Source organism: Hydractinia symbiolongicarpus, chromosome 14 (genome assembly GCF_029227915.1).
Source record: "Hydractinia symbiolongicarpus strain clone_291-10 chromosome 14, HSymV2.1, whole genome shotgun sequence".
Lineage (NCBI taxonomy): Eukaryota > Metazoa > Cnidaria > Hydrozoa > Anthoathecata > Hydractiniidae > Hydractinia > Hydractinia symbiolongicarpus.
In genome coordinates, this window is record NC_079888.1 from 6,292,463 (window position 1) to 6,299,407 (window position 6,945).

Below are 6,945 nucleotides of genomic sequence, written 5' to 3' on the forward strand. Positions count from 1 at the left end.
CAGGCTTGATGGTTTGCGGTAATAATCACACAACCTTTGATGACTTCATGACTCATACTGAGACAATGATCCGACTGAAGCGTCGTTAATATGCTAAAAACACGTTCCACTGAACTATTTGATGAAGATAAACACATAACAAGTTCTGCCAACATCAAAATGTTAGGATATTCTTTTTTTGTAAAAAAATATTTTTTCCTAGATAGCTGCAGACCCAATGTTTTTACAAAAAGATTGAATACAAACTTGCAAAGATCTCCATTCCCTAAAAACTTTGTTTTAGCAAACCCTGCTGCTGCCAAAGGCACATTAAAAATAGCAAAGCTTTGTGATAGATTCCTTGCCATTAGTGACTCTCTTTCCAGTACTGGGGTTCGAGCCAAGTTAAAAGGCTGAAAACTTCGTTGTTGTCAGCAAAGTAGATTAAAATCTCTTCGAGATTAGTTGAACAAAAATAGCAATCGCACCAGCATGCAATTCAATAGCAGCATCAACAGAATTTTGTTGCACGAAATTCATATTTCTAACGTCACGTCAGTGTACTCCGGCTTATCTTCTTTCTTCCTTTCATGACCAGCTTTAGGATAATTTCCTATCAGCACAACCTGGGCATTCTTGTCGTTGTTATTTTGTAGTTGGAAGGTGAACTTTCTTAAATGACTATCAATTGTCTTGTGAGTCTTCTTCCCCCAACCCTTCCGCCAGCGCAGAATTCACAGCAGGCTTTACATCATATGCCATAAGCATATTTTTTTTCAAAAATCAAGGTCAAGGGACTGATGCAGTTAAGAATATCGAGGTAAACAGACACATCACACATGAATCGATATGATTTCAGATTTTGATGAATTTCGAGTTTCACCTCGGCAACCCTGATCGGCCAAGTAATTCTCGAATGCGGTGATCAATGCTGGCCAGTTATGAAGAAGTTTTGTGAAGCCTTTGCGAAGATGATTAACAAAGTGCGTTCCGTGTATTTTTGACAGTGGATAGTGAGTTATACCCAATGCAGTGGCAGCATTCTTTACCTCTAGTACTTAAATTTTCCAGAGTTCTTGAAAAGAAAATACATGTTAATGTAAAACTGATCGAGCCGCTTCAGAAACCGCTTTTTTAATAGCCAATTCTAACCTGTGGTTCACACAATGTATATTTATTAACCATGGGCGTTGTTCTTTCATCTGAGTTAAAGCACCACTGTATTTTCCAAGATTTACGGCAGCTCTGTCAGCAGTGGCACTGACTAATTTCGTTTGATAATCAGGTAGAGGTATATTACCTGCCTGAACATTTGCTTTGGTATCTTCTATAGCAAATACCAAATCTAATGTCTTTTTTGAGGAGTCAACATTTCCACCACCGAAATCATTCATATCTTTCAACGCAACAACAAAGTAAGTGAGTTTACCTGCCCTCTCAGTGTGTGTAAGGACAAGTTATTTTTCACTTCTGGTCTTTCTTGCTTGGCATTCATCAGAAAGTAAAGCAAAGAAATTTTTGTTTGATACAATCCCACCAATCTTTTCTCAGGTAACATTTGCAAGATAGCGTATGAATTCTCATGTTATAAAATAAGTCAATTAATACATATTCATTTTCGCGAAAGGTAATTTTCTTAAGATATACACGGTATTGTAAACATACCAGCTTTGTTGTTGTGCTTTCCCTCAATTAAGCGAAGGCTGTTTTCCCTTTGACAGCGAATTAGGAGCTCAAAATGACAATGTGGCATTGAAGGTGTAAAGACCATCTCGTACACAGTTTGAAAAAGTTTCATGTATCCATTAAAGGCAGAATCTTCCATGGATGCTTGAATACCTGGTTGAAGGACACGCTTTCGATTGCTGACAACACTTCCTGTGCCCCCTGGTTGATTGCCATCAATACTAGCAACATGACAATGAAGCTCTCCAACAAGGTGTCGATCAACCTGGACAGATGAGATTTTATTTTTATGCACTTTTTATAAGAACATAAGTGTTTATTTATCAAAGCTAAGTTTGCAGAAAAAATAATCTTAGGTTTTGTATGTAAGACAATATATTGTCACTTATGTGTAATTCACAAAAAAACTTCTTATTATTAAAGACTTAAAGATAAAACATATCAAGGACTTTTTTCTCAAAATCTGATAGATAAAAAGTTAGCAAACAGAATTAAAACGTTTTTTTCCAACATAAAATTAGCTGATGTTTGGTTACCACATTTGTACCATCGGTGAAGGCTTTTAGTGATGAAATAGTGGTCCCTATAAGGGTTGGAGTGCTTATCAAGACGTTCTTATACTTGGTGCAGAGCTTGCACCAAACTTGCGTAACGTACTCCTTACCATTTATTTGACCCAATGATATCTTCCTTTCTCCATGACAAAAATGTTCCTGACTCTTTTGTAACACTTTCTTTCTTTTTCGTTAGGCGCCATTTTATAACAGCTTTACAAACTTTGTGCAAAATAATTCTATACAACAAGTCGAAGGTCACGTTCCATGATCAATTTCAGTTTTTCTACATTTATTAGGCCAATGAATATTTAATTAATTTTACTGGGTTTTTACCCGACAGTTTTCCACTCGCAACATGGGATTTTCCCCCATTCTGCAAATTACAAGTGTGAAATATGGAACGATTATAACACGTCATGAAACATCCCTTGCCAACATTACACCAACAATTAATGGTAACTAGCACGCCTCGTTTACTTAGCGTGCCTTTTTAAACTAGTTCTCAGGTGTAGTAAAAACAAATTGTTGTAAAAACAAACAGTCTGATCGATATTCGAAAATGGATACGTCAATTATCCAAATGTGGATATATGTCCAAATTTCGTGAAAAAGCATATTTTACCTTTGTTTGACAATTTCCTCTAATATAATATGTGAAACTGGATAAAAATTGTTACAAACTATATTACCAAAAAGGATATTTTCCAAAGCTATTTTTCCAGTTTTCCGCGTGTTCGTAGCTAGTTTCAATCAAACAGAAATTAATTTTCAAGTTGGTTAACAGCGAGTATAATATTTTTCAAAAGTCGTCATTTTACTTGTAATACAAATTAGATTGGTTTCATGGTTTCAAAGGTATACTATCTATCCTTTTCTGAAAGTCCAGAGTTTCTTCTTTAACATAGTGTGGGATTCGTATTAGGTACGCTTTTTTAGCTCCAAGGTACGCTTTTAGAAAATCAGGTATAACAGATTATGTAAATCAAAACCGCCCTAAACACCTGCCTATTTTCCAGTGTTGCGTGTATGGTGGTAATGGCATTGGACATTTATAGAAATTCAAAGAACGGCGATAGGAAGTTTTTTTAGATCGCATTTTAAAAGTTTAAGAACAAAATGCGGCGATAGAAATGTTTTTTAAGTCGAAGTTAAAAAGTTTATAAACGAAATGCGGCGATAGAAATGTTTTTTAAGATCGCACTTTAAAAGTTTATAAACAAAAAGTGGCGATAGAAATGTTTTATAAGATCGCATTTTACGTTTAAGAACGAAATGCGGCGATAGAAATGCTTTTTTAGATCGAAGTTAAAAAGTTTATTAACGAAATGCGGCGAAAGAAATGTTTCTTAAGATCACATTTTAAAATCTTATATATAAATGAAAACGGCGATAGAAATGTTTTTTTAGATCGCATTTTAAAAGTTTAAGAACGAAATGCGGCGATAGAAATGTTTTTTTAGATCGCATTTTAAAAGTTTATAAACGAAAAGCGGCGATAGAAATGTTTTTTTAGATCGCATTTTAAAAGTTTATAAATGAAAAGCGGCGATAGAAATGTTTTTTAAGATCGCATTTTAAAAGTTTATAAACGAAAAGCGGTGATAGAAATGCTTTCTCAGATCGCGTTTTAAAAGTTTAAGAACAAAAAGCGGCGATAGAAATGCTGTTTTAGATCGCGTTTTAAAAGCTTAAGAACGAAGAACGGCGATAGAAAAGCTTCGTTAAATAGCATTTTAAAAATTTAAGAACAAAGAATAGCAATAGAAATTTTTTTAGATCGCATTTTAAAAGTTTAAGAACGAAAAGTGGCGACAAAAAAAGCTTCGTTAGAGATTGCATTTTCGAAGTTTAAGAACGAAAAGCAGCGTTAGAAAAAAAAATACGTTGAAAGAGTAATGCGGTAGAATTACTTCAATAAATACGAAAGTTAAAAATTTTCTTACAATATACACCTATTTAAAATAATAAAAAGATAAAGCAGAGATGTGTTTGAAATAAAAAAAACTTTCTCTCTATTAACATTAAAAAAAAACTTTCTCTTTATTCTCATTATCACCTACCATCGCGACCCATCGAGACGGATTTTGTCACGATACTAGATTCTCGATAGATCGCAACAATTTATTTTAATTGTTTCTTATTATTATAAACGGGGTACATCGCCTATTAAGGTAGTCCGCACACATTGCGCGCTCGATTTGTTAAACAACCTTTTTCCAGTACTGTAGTTTATACAAAATCGTTTCGCAAATAAAATATGAAACATTTAATATGTTTCATGATATGATTATGAAACGATGTAAAAAAAATATTGAATTCAATTACATATCAATTACATATCAAAACTGAAACGATATTGAAGACTATCCCTTAGCGTATGATCCGCCAACTCTGTGAATCTGATAACTCCGTGAAACTGCTTTCGAAGCCTACAACAACTTACCACAGCTCTGTCTACCATTTTTAATGAGTGTATTCGATTCAGGGGGTTTGATACTACCACTTAATCATTTTAGGGGTGTCGGAACTCGCACATGACAAAAATTTGGCACTAAGTTCAGCCAGCTACAACTTTTTGTGATTTTCAAGTCAAGTGCGACGGTGGTCATTTTTTATATATATTGTTATATATCTCAGTTAATTGATTATAATTATGGTCATGTTATATATACCTTTACTGAGGTTCCAATGATTCGAGAATGTTTTCAAATGAATATTTTAATTTTTAAAATATTTTTGCTAGTCATCAGAAAGCAAACGTGTTTTTCAAATTTCACGGAGTTGAAGGATCCATCACGGCATTATCGGATGATAGTACATGTCGGATCCGGCTTATTTGTCCACAATTAAATGTATTTTTTTTCTTGTCATACCCCCCGAACGGTCCACGACAGATAGCGCTACGATAATAAAAGTTTCAAATAACCCATATGTTGACGATATGGATATAAGGACGTTAAATGTGTTTTTTTCACAGAGTTGGCGGATTATACGCTAGCTACAGAACACGATGCAAAATGCAAAACTGTAGGACCAAAAAATAGCTGCTCTTTACAAAAAATACAAAACTGAAGAAAAAAGATTAAAAAAGATAACAATTAGCCACGCTTGAAGTTTTACAAGCTAGCTATAAAACAATTTCTTAAAATCAAGGGTGCTCTTGTAGCAAAAAAATAATATTAAAATCCCTGCAAAATAAAGTAGTTTACTGTTTTGCCCTTACCTCATGCTCTGCCACCCTTTAGCTATAGCATCAAAATTGCTAAAACACTGCTGTCTCACTATTCCAACATTTTCAAAAAATTCCGGTTTCAAACTAGGATTCCCGGCTCGAGCAATCAAGTCCAAAGTAAACACCGGGCCCTCCTGGAAAAAACAGATAGGGTATATCCGTCGATATTTGTGAAGCTAGCCATGCAAAACATGCACATCTATCTTCTATTTAACCTTAGACTAGAGGTCTTAGTGAATTTACTAGTCTGCACGACTTGATTTGATGATGCTAGAGGGATCCCTGGACATGTGACCTACAAGATCACAAAAATAGATGAAAACAAATATATAAATAGAAATAAAAAATTAAGCTGTTACAAAAAAAACCCATTATAGCTAGCTGCAAAGTATCAAGTTAAAAAAGTTTTAAAAATTAGTTTTTGCGCTCTGCAAGCCACCACAGTTACGGTTACCATATTTAGAGAATAATTGTCCATAAATAAGACCACGGGACAATTTCTTCAGGGTAACATCATCCACGACCCCCGGGTTGTTAGGCCCCTGAGCCGTTACGGAGCGCGGTTATTCATCAAATCACAGTCGCAAGACTTTTGTGACTATGATCAAATAGACAATATGCATACACAATTTGTGACAATAGCCTATAAAATTTGCCATGTCACAAGTAACATTTACATCACAACTAGCAACACATTCGGCATAAATCAATGCATTCTGATTGGCTGCATACAAAAGATATTGACTCAGAATCGTTTCTGGCAATACAAAGAAATTATGTAGTAGCGTTATTGTCTTTTTTTGTACTAGAGTATATTTGAAATCTGGTCAAAGTCTTATAGCAAACTTTATAAAAAGCGGACAAGCGGATACCTCCAAAACAAATACATTATTATGTATGAAATTGAAACATTTTTCTGGATAATCAGCGAGAGCTTAAAAAACAATGCCACTGCTCTTTATATTGTTTTTAACAATATTTTCATTAGAATTTTTATTGTTGCTGAAATATACTCGATATAACGAAAATAAGCTTAAAAATATCAACTTCTTAAAAGACCTCTAATTAACGGACAGATTTTTTGCACCAATGGTGTCCATTCATTAGAGAGATAAAGAAATTTTAATTAAGTTTTAGCCAAGCACACAAAGTTACTTACTATTTCGTTGATTTCAGCTCCAAAGAGCTTATGACAAAAATCATTTTTTTTATTAACAGCGGTAGCGTCTTGGTTTTTAGAAAAATGTGATATAAACTGGTCGTTAGAAAAAAGTTATCAAAACTTTACTTTAACAAACTTAGTTTGCTCAATTTGCTAAAGTACAAAGCTGAGCACTAAAAGTTGCTTAAAAAGTGGTTGATACTAGTTGACTATTGATATGCTGCTTATTAAAGAAAAACTAGATTTTCCAGGAGTACATCTCATCATATTTTGGGATGTTTGCAGGTGTAAATTAGAATTCTAAGAGTTTTGCAGGAGTACATTCCACT

The 6,945-nt window shown here is 34.1% G+C and overlaps 1 protein-coding gene across 1 annotated transcript in view; it reads right to left on the reverse strand.

The window, feature by feature from the left end:
* The window catches only part of LOC130626171 (ubiquitin carboxyl-terminal hydrolase BAP1-like), a 42,175-nt gene that overhangs the window by 9,785 nt on the left and 25,445 nt on the right, over positions 1-6,945 (reverse strand). The window lies entirely within an intron of this gene.